Consider the following 24,184-nt stretch of genomic DNA (forward strand, 5'->3'; position numbering starts at 1 on the left):
AGAAGCACTGGCACAGGCTCGAGTCGACTCCGGAACATTACGAGTCGACTCCGACTGAGAATAGACAGACGAGCAGAAAGATACAACTCAAAACCTGTCAGCGAGTCGACTCCTGAAGAGCGCGAGTCGACTCTGATGCTAGCTGAGTCGACTCCAGAGCAGTATGAGTCGACTCCAGGAAGTTACAGACAAAAAGTCAGAAAGCAGTTTTCGGACCCTGAGAGCCGAGTCGACTCCTGAGGAACGCGAGTCGACTCCGATGGTTGGCAGGTCGACTCCAAAGAAAGCTAGAGTCGACTCTCAGTGTTATACTAGGCAAAAGTCAGAGAGCAGTTTTCGGACACTGAGATCCGAGTCGACTCCCGCAATGCCCGAGTCGACTCCGAGACAGCGCGACCCCAAAAAGACAGAAGACAGTATTGTTGTCTCTGAGACGCGAGTCGACTCCAAGACAGTTCGAGTCGACTCCAAGGCAGCGCTACTCCAAAAAGACAGAAGACTGTTTTTCAGATACTGAGAGCCGAGTCGACTCCGGAACAGTTCGAGTCGACTCCAAGACTGCACGAGCCAAAAGACAGAAGATCGGGAGTTCGGCCTCTGAGCGCCGAGTCGACTCCCAGAACTCACGAGTCGACTCGAGTGAGCCAAGTTGAAGAATACATCTATGGATTCCTTGGGATGAGCCGACTCCAAAAGTACAAGGTCAGCTCCAGATTTTGGCGAGTCGACTCCGGGTTAAGTCGAGTCGACTCCCAGGCGAGAAGACCACTTTAATTCAAATCTGGAACAGTTGCCGAGCCGACTCCAGAAAAGCATGAGTCGACTCCTGCTACAGCCGAGTCGACTCCAGATCGCGCGAGTCGACTCCGACCCCAACGGACACATTGTCAGGATGTGCAGAATGTGCAGAACGGCTAGTAAAGTGTGTCTAATGGCTAGTTTCCGTGGGGAATGGCTTAAATAGCCACAGAGGACTGTAGCAAAGCAGAGAAGTAACATTCCACTCAAAGAAAACAAGAATCCTTCATCTGCAAACTGATTTCAACGGAAAAGAAGGAAGAGGGCCATTAACTCCAGTCAACCAACTCTTCCCAGCATTAAAGAAGTCTCCTCCTGCCTCCAAGTCCTCCAGACATTCAAGAGGAGACCCAAAGTTCAAGAAGCCCTTCTCTACTTCATCTCAAACGTGTTTGAGGGCTCTTAACTTTTCTCTTATATATATCGCTGTATATCTGCTTTTTAGAAGCTCTATTTTTCTGTTTGTCTTTGTTCTTTCCATTTGGTTCTTACTTGATTCAATCAGGAGATTGAATCAAGGGTATATAGGTTTGTTGGTGAACCTAGGTTGAAACCAACGTGTAAGGGTTCGATTGTGATTCCGGGAAAACAATCGGGGTGGTTCTAGTCGGTGAGCCTGGAAAAACCGACCGAGTTCGTTGTGACCTCGTAAAACAACAAGTTGGATTGTGAGCTTGCAAAACAACCGGCTGTAATCTGAGGGGTTATAGTGAATTCCCAAGTGAGACTTGGGGAGTGGACGTAGGAGCAAGGATTAGCTCCGAACCACTATAAAATTCTTGTGTTTGTGATTGTCTTGTTATTTGCACTTTCTTTTCATTCACTGCACGCAGCATCTAATTAATTAACCTGCAAAAAGAATTAATTAGTTATCCACAAATGTTTTAATTGAAAAATTAGTGTAAAACCCAATTCACCCCTCCTCTTGGGTTGTCTATCTGGGCAACAAGTGGTATCAGAGCCGGAACTCTTTTACCCTAAGAGTAAAAGATCAAAATGACAACCCCATTTGGATCTTCCCACATTAAGGGCCAGTCCACCCAAAGACCCCCATTCTTTAATGGATCCGACTACTCATATTGGAAGGCTAGGATGAGAATATTTATCCAAGCCCAAGACTATGAGATGTGGACCATTATACTAAATGGACCATACATCCCATCCATATATGTAGAGGGAGTCACTGTACCCAAACTTGAAAAGGATTGGGATGACAATGACTTTAGGAAGGCACAACTCAATGCCAAAGCAATGAATGTGCTCTACTGTGCATTAGATAGAAATGAATTCAATAGAGTCTCTACTTGCAATTCTGCAAAAGAGATTTGGGATAGACTTGAAGTGACCCATGAGGGCACGAATCAAGTCAAAGAATCCAAAATAAATATATTAGTACATAAGTATGAATTATTTAAGATGGATTCTAATGAAACGATCACTTGCATGTTCACTAGATTTACTGATATTGTCAATGGCCTAAAAAGCCTTGACAAAAATTATACTAACAGTGAGCTTGTCAGGAAGATTCTTCGCTGTCTACCAAGGTCATGGAAAGCCAAGGTGACGGCAATTCAAGAAGCCAAGGACTTGAACAAGCTTCCACTTAAGGAGCTTCTTGGATCCCTAATGACGCACGAGCTCACAATGAAACAACACAGCGAAGAAGAGTCCACCCATAAGAAAAAGGTAATAGCTCTCAAATCTACATCTTCTAACAAAGACTTGTCTTGCAGTAGCAGCAATGAAGAAGAAGATCATGAGGGAGATGATGATGAGGCACTTCTCGTGCGCAAGTTCAGAAAATTCATCAACCGAAAGAAGTCCTTTCATCAAAGGAGAGGCCCCTCAAGTTCCTATCATAAGGATAAGGGTAAGGAAAGGAAAAATGAGGGGATTGGATGTTATGAGTGCAAGAAGCCGGGGCACATCAGAGCTGAGTGTCCCTTGCTGAAGAAGGGGAGCAAGTACAAGAAAAAGAAAGCTCTTGTCTCCACCTTATCGGACTCCGACTCATCATCATCATCATCGGATGAGGAACAAGAAGAAAAGGCCAATTTCTGCTTCATGGCAAATGAAAATGAGGTATCATCCGAAACGCATCTAGATTTTACCTTTGATGAATTGTATGATGCATTTAATGAATTAATAGTTGAATATAAGGCTATAAATCTTAAGTATAAAGAGCTAAAACTAGCCAATCAATCTCACCTCCACAAATACGATAAATTAGTTAAGGATAAGGACTCTATCACTAAAGAAAATGTAGAACTTAAAACAAGGAATCAAATGTTGATTCAAAAATCTAATACCTTAACTAAGGATAATGAAAAACTAGCCAAGAAAATTTCTGAACTTAAAAAGGATAAACTAACTATTGGAAGTAACTACACAAAAGACTTAGATGATCTAAAAACAGAAAAACAAAAATTGACACTAGAACTTGAAAAGTACAAGCCGTTTGTAGAAAAATTTATATATAGCTCAGAAAAATTAGAGATGATACTTAATAGTCAACGGGCTGTATTCAATAGAGCCGGTTTAGGGTATAAACCTAAAAATAAGCAAAAACTACTTAGTAATTTCTTTGTTAAAGCAGGGGAGAGTAAAATTAAAAAAATAACATGTTTTTGCTGTGGAACATTAGTGATGCAAAAATAAAATTGTTCTCCCAAGTGCAGGAGAATCGCACAAGTAGTAAATTCTCGGGAGTCCGAGGTCGAATCCTCAGGGAACGAAATATATATGAGATTATTTAATATAATTTTAGATTAATTAATTCAATAAATTTGTGGATTAAAATTATGTTTTGATTTTCAGAAATTAAAATGCAGAGAATAATAAACACAATTCAATGAAATAAAAATGGTAGGGATCTGGAATCCCCCTTGATGATATTGCATCCAAGGAATAAACTCTATGGTTCTTGATTTAAGATTTAATGTAGGATAGATCTAATCATGGTATATGTTTCATGAACATATGAACTCAATTTCTAAGCATTCGTCGTGCTTTCTACGTCTACGACGAATCAAATACTAAAGCAATCCATATATCAATAATCATAATCCATTTAAGAACTATCTACGAAATAACTATGCATGGATCAAAAACATATCAGTAAATATAATTCATTCAAGGCAAAAGTTTAGAGTTTACTTCAAAGAGCAATACATCAAAGGTTCATCCATCTCCCTCCCTAGGACTTTAGCCACTCATTGAAAACTTTAATCCCTCTTTCATTTTCTTTCTTTCCCCTTTTTTTTTCTTTTCTTTTCGGAAACAGGGCCTCCCCTGTTTCTTTTTTTCTTTTCGAATGGCAGAGGCCCTCCTCTGGTTTTTTTTCAATGGGAAAGAATGAGAACTACCTCTTCCCAGCCGAGAGAGCCTTTATATCTCTCGATGGACCCCCTGATCACACGGGATGCTCCTCTCATGCTGGCTACCGAGTATCCCGGACGTGGATAGGCTGAGAGGCGGAAGAAGCGGGCGGACGCTTGTGACATGGGCTCGGCTGAAGCACGAGTCCGGAAGACGAGCGGATGGATCGGAAGGAAGCACGGACGCGGGTGATGCCTCGCAGGATGCTGGGGCGTTCGCTGGAAGGCTGGGATTTGTTGGAATGCATGGGAGATGAACCGTGGAACGTGATTACTGGGATTCGGAAGCTGGGAAATCGCTGGGAAGAGGCGGAAGACGCGTGCTGTGGATGCGGGATCTTCGCGGAAGATTTGCACGCGGGAGAAGGAATGTTGGACTCGGAAGCCGGATGCGTGGGAGCTAGTCTGATCGGGCTCACGAATCTGCAAGACGCACAGATGGGCGCGGAGATGTTCGCGAACGGAAAGCTGGGATGCGGATCCTGGGATGCGGGCACTGGGAAGCTTCACGGGAGACTCGCACGTGGAGAAGACGGACGCGGTTGGAATCGCCACGGACGGCCGGATGTTGGTCTCGAGATGCTGAGATTTGGATGATGCCAGGGTGACAGCTGGAAGCAATGAATCATGAACTCTGGATGCCTTTGAGATGGGGAAAGAGAAGGATGCGGGACGCTGGGTGGATGCTTCGCGAGATGCTGGGAACTCGGCTGAACACGTGGACGGCTGGGAGAAGTTCAAATGAACACACGAAATGGGGAACATGCTGCTGCTGGATATGGCTGCACCTAGCCGGCTAATGCTCCTTCTAGTGTGCAACTGGGATTGAACCATGTAGTCGACTGGTCACCTGCAGTGATTGCATCTTTTCTAGACCCAATGCGCATTTTAGCTTTGATTTACGATTACCTGCACGCCACAAAAATATAATATTAATGCAGCACTTTTATCATTATTTGTTAGCAATAATACTAATTTAAGTGATGTGTAGATCGCACTTTTGTGCTCTCATCACACCCCCCAACTAGCTTATTGCTAGTCTCTAGCAATTAACGAGCAGAAAATAAAATGAGAGTGCAAAAGGTGTGGTTTAACCTATGACTTTTTATTGAAGCTAAAGATATAAAACTAAGATATGTACTCACTTTTGTAGGAATCACGATTGCACTTAGCACGTGCAACAAGCCGTTAAACCCCTAGGTTACCCTAGTGGACGAGTGTTGTCTCGTGAGGGTTTTCAGGAATGTTACCCACAAACATCATGAATTATATGACATGAGATTCTAATAAAAATAAACCCTAAGCTAATACACATGTAATTAATTGACAAATATTTTCAAGTATGGCAACTGTCAAAGCAAGGAATATAAAAGTGTAGTGTGCATCAAATCATATGACTTTCTCAGAGTACTAATACCTCCACCACAACAGAGCACCGCCTGAGTTTTAGGTGCACTACTCAAGTCCACAAATGTTTTTTACACTTTATTAGAACCTGATCCATCAAATTTTCAGAATATCATTTGTTGACTAAATTTGTCAAGAATGGTTCACATATAAAGAAAGAGCTATCAATCCCAACTAAACAACCTGGGTACACAGAGGTCCAATACAATGGAGTCAAACCAGCCATTACCACATATCACTAGGTTCAGTCCAACCAACCCTATTCATGCTTATTGTTATTTTTATTTTTAAAACACATATGACGATTACAATAGTCCAACCCCATTAGGCTCTAGTAAGATCCGTGTAGCGAGCTTTCAGCCAATGACCCCCGATCCAGTTGGCTCAAGACATTAGGTGAAACACCCCTCGGGCTTAATTACTCGAATCAGACTACGCCACGAGGACAGACTTGTCATCATGAGGATTTTTTTGTTTTTTTTTTCAATAAAAGAGAAGATAGACTGAACCATATAAATATTTTTATTATATATGTGACTGCATCGTGACTATAGGTCAACCAAGGTCGGACCATAAGGTACCTAAGTAATCTAGTCGGGATATTCAACCTCTATCTTTATGTGAAAACCAAATCCTGAACCTTATGGTACGAACAGGGATACTCATACTTCTTTTATGGATAAGGCTAACAAAAATGCAGTTAACAAATATGAACTCCTAAGGCCTTCCTATTGTCATTAAGTACACGTGTGGGGATCTAATAATAGGTCTCTGATCAGTCATAGTATGCATGTGTTCCTTGCCTTAATAGTTGCACAAACTCAATATGGAAATACATGTGCATTTGCTCAGAAAAGAAAGCAATAGAATAAATCAAATGCAAAAACAAGTTTTTTTTTTTTTTGGATCAAAATATTTCCCTCCCCCCAACTTAAACATTGCATTGTCCTCAATGTAAAAAAATGCAAGAAAACTATATATGAGAGACAATAGAGAAAATAATAGAGAGAAGAAGAATACCTTGAGTTGTTGATTTCCAGAAAAGAAAACCTACAAAATAAGAAGAAAACTAGAAATAAAAGAAAAAAAAAATAATTCTAACTAATATACACATACCTTGGCCTTCATGTTCAGTCATAAGAAGGCTCCCCCAAGGAAAAGGAGTCCTCTTCATCTGCAAAATTTTCAAGAAAAGGTTTTAATCTGTGTCCATTAACCTTAAAAATTTTGCCATCCTGTGGATTCTCAATTTCAATTGCCCCGTGTGGAAAAACAGTTTTTACAATGAAAGGATCTGTCCATCTTGATCGTAACTTTCCAGAAAACAGATGTAAGCGAGAGTCATACAAAAGAACTTTTTGTGCAGGCTCAAAAGATTTTCTTAGAGTTGAGTTATCATGCCTAATTTTTATTCGTTCTTTACAAAGTCTAGCATTGTCATACGCATCCCGACGAATTTCATTCAACTCACTTAATTGTAATTTTCGAGCTAAACCAGCATCGGACAATTCAAAGTTTAATTTTCTAATGGCCCAATATGATTTATGCTCTATTTCAACAGGTAGATGACATGCTTTTCCATAGACTAGCCGATACGGGGACATACCAAGAATAGTTTTATAAGCAGTACGGTAAGCCCACAATGCGTCAGAAAGTTTTAAAGACCAGTCTTTGCGTGATGGATTCATCGTTTTCTCTAAAATTCGTTTAATCTCCCGATTGGCTAACTCTACTTGGCCACTAGTCTGCGGGTGATAAGGAGTTGCAATTCTATGAGTGATACCGTACTTTCGTAATAGGATCTCAAAAGGCATATTACAGAAATGTTTTCCCCCATCACTAATTATAACCTTGGGCATTCCAAATCGTGAAAAAATATTTTCTTTAAGAAATTTCAAAACAGGTTTGTGATCATTAGTTCTACAGGCAACAGCTTTTACCCATTTTGACACATACTCAACACCAACTAAAATATACTCATATCCAAAAGACGGTGGAAATGGGCCCACAAAATCCATGCCCCACATGTCAAAAATTTCAATAGCAGTAATGGGCTGAAGAGGCATCATTTGCCTACGAGTTAGACTTCCAATACGTTGACATGGGTCACATGTCCTACAGAACTCGTGGGCATCTTTAAATAGTGTAGGCCAATAAAAACCACATTGTAACACCTTAGCTGCTGTTTTCTTAGATGCAAAGTGTCCTCCGCAAGCACTGGCATGACAAAAAAAGAGTACACTTTGAATCTCATGATCCGGTATGCATCTTCTAAAGATTTGATCATTGCAATACTTGAACAAATAGGGGGCATCATAATAATAATTTCTTACTTCACGCAAGAAATTATTCTTATCATTCGATCCCCAATGCTCCGGCATCCGGTTAGTGACAAGAAAGTTTACAATATCAGCATACCATGGCATAGTAGAAAGTGCAAACAATTGCTCTTCAGGGAACGAGTCCTTGATGGGCAACTGTGGCACCGAATCATTAAAAACTAGCCGTGATAAATGGTCAGCAACTACATTTTCTACTCCCTTTTTATCTTTGATAGTGATGTCAAATTCTTGGAGTAAAAGTATCCATCGTATTAAGCATGGTTTGGCATCTTTCTTATCCAATAAATATTTTAGCGCTGCATGATCTGTAAAGATAACAATAGGCGCACCAAGGATATAAGAACGAAATTTGTCTAATGCAAATACTACTGCAAGCAATTCCTTCTCAGTGGTGGTGTAATTCATTTGAGCATCATTTAAGGTTTTGCTTGCATAGTAGATGACATATGGCTTATTATCCTTGCGTTGTCCTAGGACAGCTCCTATCACATAGTCACTAGCATCGCACATGATCTCAAAAGGTGATGACCAATCAGGTGGTCGCACGATGGGTGCAGTGCTAAGCATAGCCTTCAATTTTTCGAATGCATCTTGACAGGTTTCGGTCCAATCGAACGGTGTATCAAGGGATAAGAGGTTACATAATGGTCGAGCTATGACACTAAAGTCCTTGATGAACCTCCTATAAAATCCCGCGTGACCCAAAAATGATCTAACATCTCTAACCGTTTTGGGTGCAGGTAGCTTGGCGATTAAGTCAATCTTGGCTCTATCAACTTCCATGCCCTTCGATGAAACAATATGTCCTAGGACAATTTCCTTTGGCACCATGAAGTGGCATTTCTCCCAATTCAGTATCAGGTTCTTTTCTATACACCGAGCTAAGACAGCTTGTAAATGTAGTAAACAATCATCAAAAGAATCGCCAAAAACAGAAAAATCATCCATGAACACTTCCAAAAACTTCTCGTTCATGTCTTCAAAAATACTGAGCATGCATCTTTGAAATGTTGCAGGTGCATTACATAACCCGAACGGCATCCGACGGAAAGCGAATGTACCAAAAGGACAAGTGAAAGTAGTCTTCTCTTGATCTTCTGGTGAAATCTCGATTTGGTAGTATCCGGAATAGCCATCGAGAAAACAATAAAAATTATGTCCTGCAACTCTTTCCAAAACTTGGTCTAGGAAGGGTAAGGGAAAGTGATCTTTTCTAGCGACCAAATTCAATTTTCGGTAGTCAACACACATGCGCCAACTCGTCGGAACACGAGTTGGGACTAGTTCACCCTGCTCATTTTTGACTACCGTCATACCCGACTTCTTAGGAACGACTTGAGTAGGACTTACCCATTTACTGTCAGAAATTGGGTAAATAATACCCACGTCAAGCAACTTGAGGACTTCTGCTTTAACCACATCTCTCATCGTAGGATTCAACCTGCGTTGCATTTGCCTTGTGGTTTTGGCATTGTCCTCCAAATATATCCGGTGCGTGCAAATTAAAGGGCTAATACCCTTCAAGTCGGCAATAGACCATCCTAAAGCTCCCTTATATTTCGTTAGAACACCAAGTAATTTTCTTTCTTGGGCATGATCCAGATCAGATGAGATGATTATAGGAAATGTGTCCTTGGATCCAAGAAAGGCATACTTGAGTTCCTTCGGTAAAGATTTCAACTCGAGCTTAGGTGTTTGTTCATGGGATGGTACTATCTTTGCTTTTAGAGGTGGCAACTGTTCAAATTCCTCTATTCTTGGTCTCCACCCATTGACCATCATGACATCCGAGTTATCTAAAATAGGTGGGACCATATCATCAGCAGTACCTTTAGAACACCAATCTATCAAACCATTGTCGGCCGATTCAGTACATGTTTCTTTTAACAAATATTCTTCCGCAATGGTTTCAACCCATTCAACTTCTTTACTTTCTTCATGATCACTGGGTTGTTTGCCTATACTAAAGACGTTCAGTTCCAAAGTCATATTGCCAAAAGAAAGCTTCATGATACCATTCCTACAATTGATCAATGCATTAGAAGTTGCAAGGAATGGACGTCCTAAGATGACTGGAATCTGAGATGGTGAATTGGAAGCCGGATGTGTGTCCAGTACGATAAAGTCGACAGAAAAATAGAACTTGTCTACTTGGACCAACACATCTTCGATAATCCCTCTAGGGACCTTCACTGACCGGTCAGCTAATTGTAAGGTCACAGTTGTTGGCTTCAACTCACCCAAACCGAGTTGCTCATATACCGTATATGGCAACAAATTCACACTCGCTCCTAAATCTAACAATGCTCGCTCAATCCTAAAATTGCCAATGATGCACGAGATAGTTGGGCAACCTGGATCCTTATATTTAGGGAGAATGTTATGCTGTAAAATTGCACTTACATTTTCAGCCAAAAATGCCTTCTTCTTGACATTTAAACGACGCTTGACAGTGCATAAATCTTTTAAAAATTTTGCATAGGAAGGCACTTGTTTGATTGCATCAAGAAGAGGTACATTGATTTTTACTTGCTTAAAAAGCTCAAGAATTTCAGAGTTTGGTTCAAGCTTTTGCAAGGGCTTTAATCTTTGTGGAAATGGTGCAGGAAAAGGACATTTGATTTTTTCAGTAGATGTTGGTGCTTCGGTTTCTTCGTTATCCTTTTCTTTTGTCTTTAAAGGGTCAGAATCAGGTATGGCTTGAGTTTGTTCTGGGACTGGTCGGTCAATAATCTTTCCACTTCGCAAAGTTATTATACTCTGTGCTTGCTCTTTATGCGAAGTTGAAGATGATGCATTACTACCGCCATAGACTTGAGGATTAGGTTGTGGTTGAGCTGGTAGCTTACCTTTCTCTTGAGCACTTAAAACAGTGGTCAGCGTTGTCAGTTGATTTCTTAATTCATCATTGATTTTGGCTTGACCTTGCATGAAAGATTGTAAAGTTTCTTCGAGACTGGATTTTTGAGGGGGTGGGTGTGCATAATGAGGTTGCGGAGGTGGAGGAGTTGGGTTATATACTTGTTGAGGTTGGTCATTCCTCCACCTGAAATTTGGATGGTTCTTCCATCCAGGGTTGTAAGTACCCGAAAAAGGATTATTGAAAAATTTTTGATAGGTATTCATAACATTGGCCTGATCGTGCAAGACTTCCTTGAATGCGGGTATTGTGGGGCAATCAGTGATGAGATGGCCAGGCATCTCGCAAATCCTACAACACTCGTTGTTATGTTCTACGGTCTTGACGGGTTCAATCCTTCTAAGTTCAATTTCCTCTACCTTCCTAGTAAGGGCTGCCATTTTAGCCTGAATATCATCCTGAGTATTAAGGTTGTAAAGGCCCCCGTGTGGAATGCTAGTAGGCTTAGGCAAAGGTTTATTCACTCTATCCCCTGTATCCCATAATTGTGCAGTCTCTGCGAGAGAGTCTAAATAGTCCCATGCCTCATCGGGTTGCTTTTCCAGAAATAGACCATTGCACATAGTCTCTATAAATTGTTTTAATTGTGGAGACAATCCCTCGTAAAAGAAACTAATGGTTCTCCATGTTTCAAACCCATGATGAGGACAAGAGAGTAGCAAATCTTTAAATCTCTCCCAGCATTCATAAAATGTTTCATGGTCTTTTTGTTGGAAATTACTAATGTGCCTTTTCAAAAAATTAGTCCTTTGTGCGGGAAAGAACTTTTTTAAGAATTCTCTTTGCATATCATGCCATGTTCCTAACGATCTTGGTCTCAAGGAGTTCAGCCATGTTTTGGCTTTATCCTTCAAAGAAAAAGGAAACAAGATAAATATAAGGACATCTTTCGATACATTTGGCACTCTAAATGTGATGCTAATTTCCTCAAAATCCTTAAGGTGAAGATAAGGGTTCTCGGATTCCATTCCATGATACTTGGGCAGCAATTGAATTACTCCTGGTTTGATTTCAAAGTGTCCTACGTTTTCAGGAATAATCATACATGAAGGTTGACTAGTCCTAGTGGGATGTAAATATTGTCGAAGTGTCATAACTGGGGGTCTACCTTCATCACCATGGTGACTTCCTACATCATCAGAAAAATTTGCCATCTCACAAGGTGTGAGATACTGCGAAGGAATTTCAAGGATGTGTCCTAAGGGATGATCTAAAGTTGTACGACTTAATCGACCGGTGTCGTCCCTATTCCAACTTAGCATACAAAATTTGATTAAATTTTTTTTTTATGTTTTTTTTGTAAATTTAATAATTTTTTTTATTTTTTTTATGTTTTTTTTTAAAAAAAAATAAATATAAATGTAAGTACCAACTAAAGATACCCTAAAACTACACCCTAAAACAAAAATCTATTCACAATCAAACATGCAACTAAACATTACACCTCAATTTCTAATGTTTTTCCTAAATTTCTAGACAGCACCTAACGGGTTTGAAGAGGGCACCTAAGCCTCCAATCCTGTCTAATGAACCGAGTTGACCAGGTAAGCTCCCAGGTAAGTGGAGGGGTCACGATGCGTTCGCAAAGGTCCCACTTAAAACCCACTTGCCTCGAACAGATGAACTGTCTTCCTTATAGGGACAAAGCTTGCCTAGACATCAACTAAGCCACAGAGCGAAATTGGTGCAACTTTTGGTGGTCTTCATCCTATTGAGCTCGAATGTCCTTAGGGGCCAATGTCTAGTTGATTTTACTTAAGCTTAGGATATTTATGCAATGGGGTGATTTTTGGGCTAAGGACGAGTGATGAAATCCCGACCTTATCTTTTTAAATGGGTTCAGCCCTTAGAATATTTTATGCTGATGCCTTATACTATATGCAACAATCAAGAGATTTTTTTTTTTAATGTTTTATGACATGACATTAAATTTCATTGAATAAGTGATCAAGCAAATTATTTATTATTTTTTTAAAAAAATTTTATGAGTCGAAGTTTGAAACTTGAATTCTGAAATTTGAATTTAAAATTTTAGGTTTTCTATTTTTTTTAATTTAATTTTTAATTAGCAACAAGGGTTAATGAGATATGATAACAATAAAATTCTGATTCTAAAACAATTAAGTGCAGAAAATTCAAAACAGAAAGCAGTAAAGTTGCATATTAATATAATGAACTCTGGATGCCTTTGAGATGGGGAAAGAGAAGGATGCGGGACACTGGGTGGATGCTTCGCGAGATGCTGGGAACTCGGCTGAACACGTGGACGGCTGGGAGAAGTTCAAATGAACACACGAAATGGGGAACATGCTGCTGCTGGATATGGCTGCACCTAGCCGGCTAATGCTCCTTCTAGTGTGCAACTGGGATTGAACCATGTAGTCGACTGGTCACCTGCAGTGATTGCATCTTTTCTAGACCCAATGCGCATTTTAGCTTTGATTTACGATTACCTGCACGCCACAAAAATATAATATTAATGCAGCACTTTTATCATTATTTGTTAGCAATAATACTAATTTAAGTGATGTGTAGATCGCACTTTTGTGCTCTCATCACACCCCCCAACTAGCTTATTGCTAGTCTCTAGCAATTAACGAGCAGAAAATAAAATGAGAGTGCAAAAGGTGTGGTTTAACCTATGACTTTTTATTGAAGCTAAAGATATAAAACTAAGATATGTACTCACTTTCGTAGGAATCACGGTTGCACTTAGCACGTGCAACAAGCCGTTAAACCCCTAGGTTACCCTAGTGGACGAGTGTTGTCTCGTGAGGGTTTTCAGGAATGTTACCCACAAACATCATGAATTATATGACATGAGATTCTAATAAAAATAAACCCTAAGCTAATACACATGTAATTAATTGACAAATATTTTCAAGTATGGCAACTGTCAAAGCAAGGAATATAAAAGTGCAGTGTGCATCAAATCATATGACTTTCTCAGAGTACTAATACCTCCACCACAACAGAGCACCGCCTGAGTTTTAGGTGCACTACTCAAGTCTACAAATATTTTCTACACTTTATTAGAACCTGATCCATCAAATTTTCAGAATATCATTTGTTGACTAAATTTGTCAAGAATGGTTCACATATAAAGAAAGAGCTATCAATCCCAACTAAACAACCTGGGTACACAGAGGTCCAATACAATGGAGTCAAACCAGCCATTACCACATGTCACTAGGTTCAGTCCAACCAACCCTATTCATGCTTACTGTTATTTTTATTTTTAAAACACATATGACGATTACAATAGTCCAACCCCATTAGGCTCTAGTAAGATCCATGTAGCGAGCTTTCAGCCAATGACCCCCGATCCAGTTGGCTCAAGATATTAGGTGAAACACCCCTCGGGCTTAATTACTCGAATCAAACTACGCCACGAGGACAGACTTGTCATCATGAGGATTTTTTTTATTTTTTTTTCAATAAAAGAGAAGATAGACTGAACCATATAAATATTTTTATTATATATGTGACTGCATCGTGACTATAGGTCAACCAAGGTCGGATCATAAGGTACCTAAGTAATCTAGTCGGGATATTCAACCTCTATCTTTATGTGAAAACCAAATCCTGAACCTTATGGTACGAACAGGGATACTCATACTTCTTTTATGGATAAGGCTAACAAAAATACAGTTAACAAATATGAACTCCTGAGGCCTTTCTATTGTCATTAAGTACACGTGTGGGGATCTAATAATAGGTCTCTGATCAGTCATAGTATGCATGTGTTCCTTGCCTTAATAGTTGCACAAACTCAATATGAAAATACATGTGCATTTGCTCAGAAAAGAAAGCAATAGAATAAATCAAATGCAAAAACAAGTTTTTTTTTTTTGGATCAAAATATTTCCCTCCCCCCAACTTAAACATTGCATTGTCCTCAATGTAAAAAAATGCAAGAAAACTATATATGAGAGACAATAGAGAAAATAATAGAGAGAAGAAGAATACCTTGAGTTGTTGATTTCCAGAAAAGAAAACCTACAAAATAAGAAGAAAACTAGAAATAAAAGAAAAAAAATAATAATTCTAACTAATATACACATACCTTGGCCTTCATGTTCAGTCATAAGAAGGCTCCCCCAAGGAAAAGGAGTCCTCTTCATCTGCAAAATTTTCAAGAAAAGGTTTTAATCTGTGTCCATTAACCTTAAAAATTTTGCCATCCTGTGGATTCTCAATTTCAATTGCCCCGTGTGGAAAAACAGTTTTTACAATGAAAGGATCTGTCCATCTTGATCGTAACTTTCCAGGAAACAGATGTAAGCGAGAGTCATACAAAAGAACTTTTTGTGCAGGCTCAAAAGATTTTCTTAGAGTTGAGTTATCATGCCTAATTTTTATTCGTTCTTTACAAAGTCTAGCATTGTCATACGCATCCCGACGAATTTCATTCAACTCACTTAATTGTAATTTTCGAGCTAAACCAGCATCGGACAATTCAAAGTTTAATTTTCTAATGGCCCAATATGATTTATGCTCTATTTCAACAGGTAGATGACATGCTTTTCCATAGACTAGCCGATACGGGGACATACCAAGAATAGTTTTATAAGCAGTACGGTAAGCCCACAATGCGTCAGAAAGTTTTAAAGACCAGTCTTTGCGTGATGGATTCACCGTTTTCTCTAAAATTCGTTTAAACTCCCGATTGGCTAACTCTACTTGGCCACTAGTCTGTGGGTGATAAGGAGTTGCAATTCTATGAGTGATACCGTACTTTCGTAATAGGATCTCAAAAGGCTTATTACAGAAATGTTTTCCCCCATCACTAATTATAACCTTGGGCATTCCAAACCGTGAAAAAATATTTTCTTTAAGAAATTTCAAAACAGGTTTGTGATCATTAGTTCTACAGGCAACAGCTTCTACTCATTTTGACACATACTCAACACCAACTAAAATATACTCATATCCAAAAGACGGTGGAAATGGGCCCATAAAATCCATGCCCCACATGTCAAAAATTTCAATAGCAGTAATGGGCTGAAGAGGCATCATTTGCCTACGAGTTAGACTTCCAATACGTTGACATGGGTCACATGTCCTACAGAACTCGTGGGCATCTTTAAATAGTGTAGGCCAATAAAAACCACATTGTAACACCTTAGCTGCTGTTTTCTTAGATGCAAAGTGTCCTCCGCAAGCACTGGCATGACAAAAAGAGAGTACACTTTGAATCTCATGATCCGGTATGCATCTTCTAAAGATTTGATCATTGCAATACTTGAACAAATAGGGGGCATCATAATAATAATTTCTTACTTCACGCAAGAAATTATTCTTATCATTCGATCCCCAATGCTCCGGCATCCGGTTAGTGACAAGAAAGTTTACAATATCAGCATACCATGGCATAGTAGAAAGTGCAAACAATTGCTCTTCAGGAAACGAGTCCTTGATGGGCAACTGTGGCACTGAATCATTAAAAACTAGCCGTGATAAATGGTCAGCAACTACATTTTCTACTCCCTTTTTATCTTTGATAGTGATGTCAAATTCTTGGAGTAAAAGTATCCATCGTATTAAGCGTGGTTTGGCATCTTTCTTATCCAATAAATATTTTAGCGCTGCATGATCTGTAAAGATAACAATAGGAGCACCAAGGATATAAGAACGAAATTTGTCTAATGCAAATACTACTGCAAGCAATTCCTTCTCGGTGGTGGTGTAATTCATTTGAGCATCATTTAAGGTTTTGCTTGCATAGTAGATGACATATGGCTTATTATCCTTGCGTTGTCCTAGGACAGCTCCTATCGCATAGTCACTAGCATCGCACATGATCTCAAAAGGTGATGACCAATCAGGTGGTCGCACGATGGGTGCAGTGCTAAGCATAGCCTTCAATTTTTCGAATGCATCTTGACAGGTTTCGGTCCAATCGAACGGTGTATCAAGGGATAAGAGGTTACATAATGGTCGAGCTATGACACTAAAGTCCTTGATGAACCTCCTATAAAATCCCGCGTGACCCAAAAATGATCTAACATCTCTAACCGTTTTGGGTGCAGGTAGCTTGGCGATTAAGTCAATCTTGGCTCTATCAACTTCCATGCCCTTCGATGAAACAATATGTCCTAGGACAATTCCCTTTGGCACCAAGAAGTGGCATTTCTCCCAATTCAGTATCAGGTTCTTTTCTATACACCGAGCTAAGACAGCTTGTAAATGTAGTAAACAATCATCAAAAGAATCGCCAAAAACAGAAAAATCATCCATGAACACTTCCAAAAACTTCTCGTTCATGTCTTCAAAAATACTGAGCATGCATCTTTGAAATGTTGCAGGTGCATTACATAACCCGAACGGCATCCGACGGAAAGCGAATGTACCAAAAGGACAAGTGAAAGTAGTCTTCTCTTGATCTTCTGGTGAAATCTCGATTTGGTAGTATCCGGAATAGCCATCGAGAAAACAATAAAAATTATGTCCTGCAACTCTTTCCAAAACTTGGTCTAGGAAGGGTAAGGGAAAGTGATCTTTTCTAGTGACCAAATTCAATTTTCGGTAGTCAACACACATGCGCCAACTCGTCGGAACACGAGTTGGGACTAGTTCACCCTGCTCATTTTTGACTACCGTCATACCCGACTTCTTAGGAACGACTTGAGTAGGACTTACCCATTTACTGTCAGAAATTGGGTAAATAATACCCACGTCAAGCAACTTGAGGACTTCTGCTTTAACCACATCTCTCATCATAGGATTCAACCTGCATTGCATTTGCCTTGTGATTTTGGCATTGTCCTCCAAATATATCCGGTGCGTGCAAATTAAAGGGCTAATACCCTTCAAGTCGGCAATAGACCATCCTAAAGCTCCCTTATATTTCGTTAGAACACAAAGTAATTTTCTTTCTTGGGCATGATCCAGATCAGATGAGATGATTATAGGAAATGTGTCCTTGGATCCAAGAAAGGCATACTTGAGTTCCTTCGGTAAAGGTTTCAACTCGAGCTTAGGTGTTTGTTCATGGGATGGTACTATCTTTGCTTTTAGAGGTGGCAACTGTTCAAATTCCTCTATTCTTGGTCTCCACCCATTGACCATCATGACATCCGAGTTATCTAAAATAGGTGGGACCATATCATCAGCAGTACCTTTAGAACACCAATCTATCAAACCATTGTCGGCCGATTCAGTAAATGTTTCTTTTAACAAATATTCTTCCGCAATGGTTTCAACCCATTCAACTTCTTTACTTTCTTCATGATCACTGGGTTGTTTGCCTATACTAAAGACGTTCAGTTCCAAAGTCATATTGCCAAAAGAAAGCTTCATGATACCATTCCTACAATTGATCAATGCATTAGAAGTTGCAAGGAATGGACGTCCTAAGATGACTGGAATCTGAGATGGTGAATTGGAAGCCGGATGTGTGTCCAGTACGATAAAGTCGACAGGAAAATAGAACTTGTCTACTTGGACCAACACATCTTCGATAATCCCTCTAGGGACCTTCACTGACCGGTCAGCTAATTGTAAGGTCACAGTTGTTGGCTTCAACTCACCCAAACCGAGTTGCTCATATACCGTATATGGCAACAAATTCACACTCGCTCCTAAATCTAACAATGCTCGCTCAATCCTAAAATTGCCAATGATGCACGAGATAGTTGGGCAACCTGGATCCTTATATTTAGGGAGAATGTTATGCTGTAAAATTGCACTTACATTTTCAGCCAAAAATGCCTTCTTCTTGACATTTAAACGACGCTTGACAGTGCATAAATCTTTTAAAAATTTTGCATAGGAAGGCACTTGTTTGATTGCATCAAGAAGAGGTACATTGATTTTTACTTGCTTAAAAAGCTCAAGAATTTCAGAGTTTGGTTCAAGCTTTTGCAAGGGCTTTAATCTTTGTGGAAATGGTGCAGGAAAAGGACATTTGATTTTTTCAGTAGATGTTGGTGCTTCGGTTTCTTCGTTATCCTTTTCTTTTGTCTTTAAAGGGTCAGAATCAGGTATGGCTTGAGTTTGTTCTGGGACTGGTCGGTCAATAATCTTTTCACTTCGCAAAGTTATTATACTCTTTGCTTGCTCTTTATGCGAAGTTGAAGATGATGCATTACTACCGCCATAGACTTGAGGATTAGGTTGTGGTTGAGCTGGTAACTTACCTTTCTCTTGAGCACTTAAAACAGTGGTCAGCGTTGTCAGTTGATTTCTTAATTCATCATTGATTTTGGCTTGACCTTGCATGAAAGATTGCAAAGTTTCTTCGAGACTGGATTTTTGAGGGGGTGGGTGTGCATAATGAGGTTGCGGAGGTGGAGGAGTTGGGTTATATACTTGTTGAGGTTGGTCATTCCTCCACCTGAAATTTGGATGGTTCTTCCATCCAGGGTTGTAAGTACCCGAAAAAGGATTATTGAAAGATTTTTGATAGGTATTCATAACATTGGCCTGATCGTGCAAGACTTTCTTGAATGCAGGTATTGTGGGGCAATCAGTGATGAGATGGCCAGGCATCTCGCAAATCCTACAACACTCGTTGTTATGTTCTACGGTCTTGACGGGTTCAATCCTTCTAAGTTCAATTTCCTCTACCTTCCTAGTAAGGGCTGCCATTTTAGCCTGAATATCATCCTGAGTATTAAGGTTGTAAAGGCCCCCGTGTGGAATGCTAGTAGGCTTAGGCAAAGGTTTATTCACTCTATCCCCTGTATCCCATAATTGTGCAGTCTCTGCGAGAGAGTCTAAATAGTCCCATGCCTCATCGGGTTGCTTTTCCAGAAATAGACCATTGCACATAGTCTCTATAAATTGTTTTAATTGTGGAGACAATCCCTCGTAAAAGAAACTAATGGTTCTCCATGTTTCAAACCCATGATGAGAACAAGAGAGTAGCAAATCTTTAAATCTCTCCCAGCATTCATAAAATGTTTCATGGTCTTTTTGTTGGAAATTACTAATGTGCCTTTTCAAAAAATTAGTCCTTTGTGCGGGAAAGAACTTTTTTAAGAATTCTCTTTGCATATCATGCCATGTTCCTAACGATCTTGGTCTCAAGGAGTTCAGCCATGTTTTGGCTTTATCCTTCAAAGAAAAAGGAAACAAGGTTAATTTAAGGACATCTTCCGATACATTTGGCACTCTAAATGTGATGCTAATTTCCTCAAAATCCTTAAGGTGAAGATAAGGGTTCTCGGATTCCATTCCATGATACTTGGGCAGCAATTGAATTACTCCTGGTTTGATTTCAAAGTGTTCTACGTTTTCAGGAATAATCATACATGAAGGTTGACTAGTCCTAGTGGGATGTAAATATTGTCGAAGTGTCATAACTGGGGGTCTACCTTCATCACCATGGTGACTTCCTACATCATCAGAAAAATTTGCCATCTCACAAGGTGTGAGATACTGCGAAGGAATTTTAAGGATGTGTCCTAAGGGATGATCTAAAGTTGTACGACTTAATCGACCGGTGTCGTCCCTATTCCAACTAAGCATACAAAATTTGATTAAAATTTTTTTTTATATTTTTTTTTTGTAAATTTAATAATTTTTTTTATTTCTTTTATGTTTTTTTTTAAAAAAAAATAAATATAAATGTAAGTACCAACTAAAGATACCCTAAAACTACACCCTAAAACAAAAATCTATTCACAATCAAACATGCAACTAAATATTACACCTCAATTTCTAATGTTTTTCCTAAATTTCTAGACAGCTCCTAACTGGTTTGAAGAGGGCACCTAAGCCTCCAATCCGGTCTAATGAACCGAGTTGACCAAGTAAGCTCCCAGGTAAGTGGAGGGGTCACGATGCGTTCGCAAAGGTCCCACTTAAAACCCATTTGCCTCGAACAGATGAACTATCTTTCTTATAGGGACAAAGCTTGCCTAGACATCAACTAAGCCACAGAGCGAAATTGGTGCAACTTTTGGTGGTCTTCATCCTATTGAGCTCGAATGTCCTTAGGGGCCAATGTCTAGTTGATTTTACTTAAGCTTAGGATATTTATGCAATGGGGTGATTTTTGGGCTAAGGACGAGTGATGAAATCCCGACCTTATCTTTTTAAATGGGTTCAGCCCTTAGAATATTTTATGCTGATGCCTTATACTATATGCAACAATCAAGAGATTTTTTTTTTTAATGTTTTATGACATGACATTAAATTTCATTGAATAAGTGATCAAGCAAATTATTTATTATTTTTTTAAAAAAAAATTTATGAGTCGAAGTTTGAAACTTGAATTCTGAAATTTGAATTTAAAATTTTAGGTTTTCTATTTTTTTTAATTTAATTTTTAATTAGCAACAAGGGTTAATGAGATATGATAACAATAAAATTCTGATTCTAAAACAATTAAGTGCAGAAAATTCAAAACAGAAAGCAGTAAAGTTGCATATTAATATAATGGTCGTAAAAGTATCAGAATATCAATCAGACCGTTCAGGTGAAAGAAACATGTGTCCTACAGCAGCCAACGAAATTTGAGTGCAATCAGACGGTGGATTACTCAGATATCAGAGTTTGATGCAGACTGTGCAGGGAATAAAAAAAACAGCAATAAATTTTTTTTTTTTCAGTTTTAGTTTTACTATATTGTTCAATCTAACTGATAGGGTACTAATTAAATCTAAAACTATACTAATAACTAAGCCGTTCCCCGACAACGGCGCCAAAAACTTGATGCAAAAATAAAATTGTTCTCCCAAGTGCAGGAGAATCGCACAAGTAGTAAATTCTCGAGAGTCCGAAGTCGAATCCTCAGGGAACGAAATATATATGAGATTATTTAATATAATTTTAGATTAATTAATTCAATAAATTTGTGGATTAAAATTATGTTTTGATTTTCAGAAATTAAAATGCAGAGAATAATAAACACAATTCAATGAAATAAAAATGGCAGGGATCTGGAATCTCCCTTGATGATATTGCATCCAAGGAATAAACTCTATGGTTCTTGATTTAAGATTTAATGTAGGATAGATCTAATCATGGTATATGTTTCATGAACATATGAACTCAATTTCTAAGCATTCGTCGTGCTTTCTACGTCTACGACGAATCAAATACTAAAGCAATCCATATATCAATAATCATAATCCATTTAAGAACTATCTACGAAATAACTATGCATAGATCAAAAACATATCAGTAAATATAATTCATTCAAGGCAAAAGTTTAGAGTTTACTTCAAAGAGCAATACATCAAAGGTTCATCCATCTCCCTCCCTAGGACTTTAGCCACTCATTGAAAACTTTAATCCCTCTTTCATTTTCTTTCTTTCCCCTTTTTTTTTCTTTTCTTTTCGGAAACAGGGCCTCCCCTGTTTCTTTTTTTCTTTTCGGATGGCAGAGGCCCTCCTCTGTTTTTTTTTCAATGGGAAAGAATGAGAACTACCTCTTCCCAGCCGAGAGAGCCTTTATATCTCTCGATGGACCCCCTGATCACACGGGATGCTCCTCTCATGCTGGCTACCGAGTATCCCGGACGTGGATAGGCTGAGAGGCGGAAGAAGCGGGCGGACGCTTGTGACATGGGCTCGGCTGAAGCACGAGTCCGGAAGACGAGCGGAAGGATCGGAAGGAAGCACGGACGCGGGTGATGCCTCCCGGGATGCTGGGGCGTTCGCTGGAAGGCTGGGATTTGTTGGAATGCATGGGAGATGAACCGTGGAACGTGATTACTGGGATTCGGAAGCTGGGAAATCGCTGGGAAGAGGCGGAAGACGCATGCTGTGGATGCGGGATCTTCGCGGAAGATTTGCACGCGGGAGAAGGAATGTTGGACTCGGAAGCCGGATGCGTGGGAGCTAGTATGATCGGGCTCACGAATCTGCAAGACGCGCAGATGGACGCGGAGATGTTCGCGAACGGAAAGCTGGGATGCGGATCCTGGGATGCGGGCACTGGGAAGCTTCACGGGAGACTCGCACGTGGAGAAGACGGACGCGGTTGGAATCGCCACGGACGGCCGGATGTTGGTCTCGAGATGCTGAGATTTGGATGATGCCAGGGTGACAGCTGGAAGGAATGAATCATGAACTCTGGATGCCTTTGAGATGGGGAAAGAGAAGGATGCGGGACGCTGGGTGGATGCTTCGCGAGATGCTGGGAACTCGGCTGAACACGTGGACGGCTGGGAGAAGTTCAAATGAACACACGAAATGGGGAACATGCTGCTGCTGGATATGGCTGCACCTAGCCGGCTAATGCTCCTTCTAGTGTGCAACTGGGATTGAACCATATAGTCGACTGGTCACCTACAGTGATTGCATCTTTTCTAGACCCAATGCGCATTTTAGCTTTGATTTACGATTACCTGCACGCCACAAAAATATAATATTAATGCAGCACTTTTATCATTATTTGTTAGCAATAATACTAATTTAAGTGATGTGTAGATCGCACTTTTGTGCTCTCATCAATTAGGACACAAAGCAAATGTATGTGATTATAGAAAAGGAAAAACTAAAAGAAAAATTAAAAGAGTTTGGATTCCTAAAGGAACCAACATTACTAACCATGAAGGACCCAAGAAAACTTGGGTACCTAAAATTGTATGATTTGCTTGTGTAGGAGTGTCTTGCAGCCAAGGTCGATAAAAATTGTTGGTACTTGGATAGTGGCTGCTCAAGACATATGACGGGTGACAAAGATCAATTCTTCACCCTTGAAGCTAAGAAGGGAGGTGCTGTGACTTTTGGAGACAATAACCAAGGTCACATCATTGCTATAGGTAAAGTACAAATTATCCCTTCAACCTTTATTGATAATGTTCGATATGTTGATGGTCTTAAGCATAATCTACTAAGCATTAGTCAATTGTGTGATAGAGATTATGATGTTATGTTCAAACCATCACTATGCATCATAACAAACTCAAATGACAATAGTTTAGTTTTTAAAGGAATAAGATGTGGGAATGTGTATGTTGTAGACCTTGAGGATCTTGCCAAACATAACCCATGTTTAGTTGTTAATGAAACTAAGGATAATGATGCTAGTTGGTTATGGCACCATAAGTTAGGTCATGCAAGCATGGACACAATATCAAAACTAGTTAAAAGAGATTCCGTGATAGGTTTGCCAAAACTAAAGTTTGAAAAGAATAAAATATGTGAAGCATGTCAATTTGGCAAACAATCAAGGAACTCCTTTAAATCTATAAATTGTGTCTCTACCTCTAGACCTCTAGAACTACTACACATGGACCTGTTCGGACCAACTAGAACCACAAGTCTAGGTGGAAATAAATATGGGCTAGTTATTGTAGATGATTTTTCTAGATACACTTGGATCATGTTCTTAGCTCATAAAGATCAAGCATTTTCAGTTTTTAAGAAATTTCATAAGGAAG

General features: G+C 39.5%; 2 pseudogenes; both read left to right on the top strand.

Annotated features, from left to right (window-relative positions):
* Positions 1–11,477: 11,477 nt before the first annotated feature.
* On the top strand, positions 11,478–11,575 carry LOC120106317 (annotated as a pseudogene).
* Positions 11,576–19,689: 8,114 nt separating this feature from the next.
* On the top strand, positions 19,690–19,787 carry LOC120106319 (annotated as a pseudogene).
* The last annotated feature ends 4,397 nt before the right edge of the window (positions 19,788–24,184 follow it).

This window comes from Phoenix dactylifera, unplaced genomic scaffold (genome assembly GCF_009389715.1).
Source record: "Phoenix dactylifera cultivar Barhee BC4 unplaced genomic scaffold, palm_55x_up_171113_PBpolish2nd_filt_p 000524F, whole genome shotgun sequence".
In the NCBI taxonomy this organism is placed as follows: Eukaryota; Viridiplantae; Streptophyta; class Magnoliopsida; order Arecales; family Arecaceae; genus Phoenix; species Phoenix dactylifera.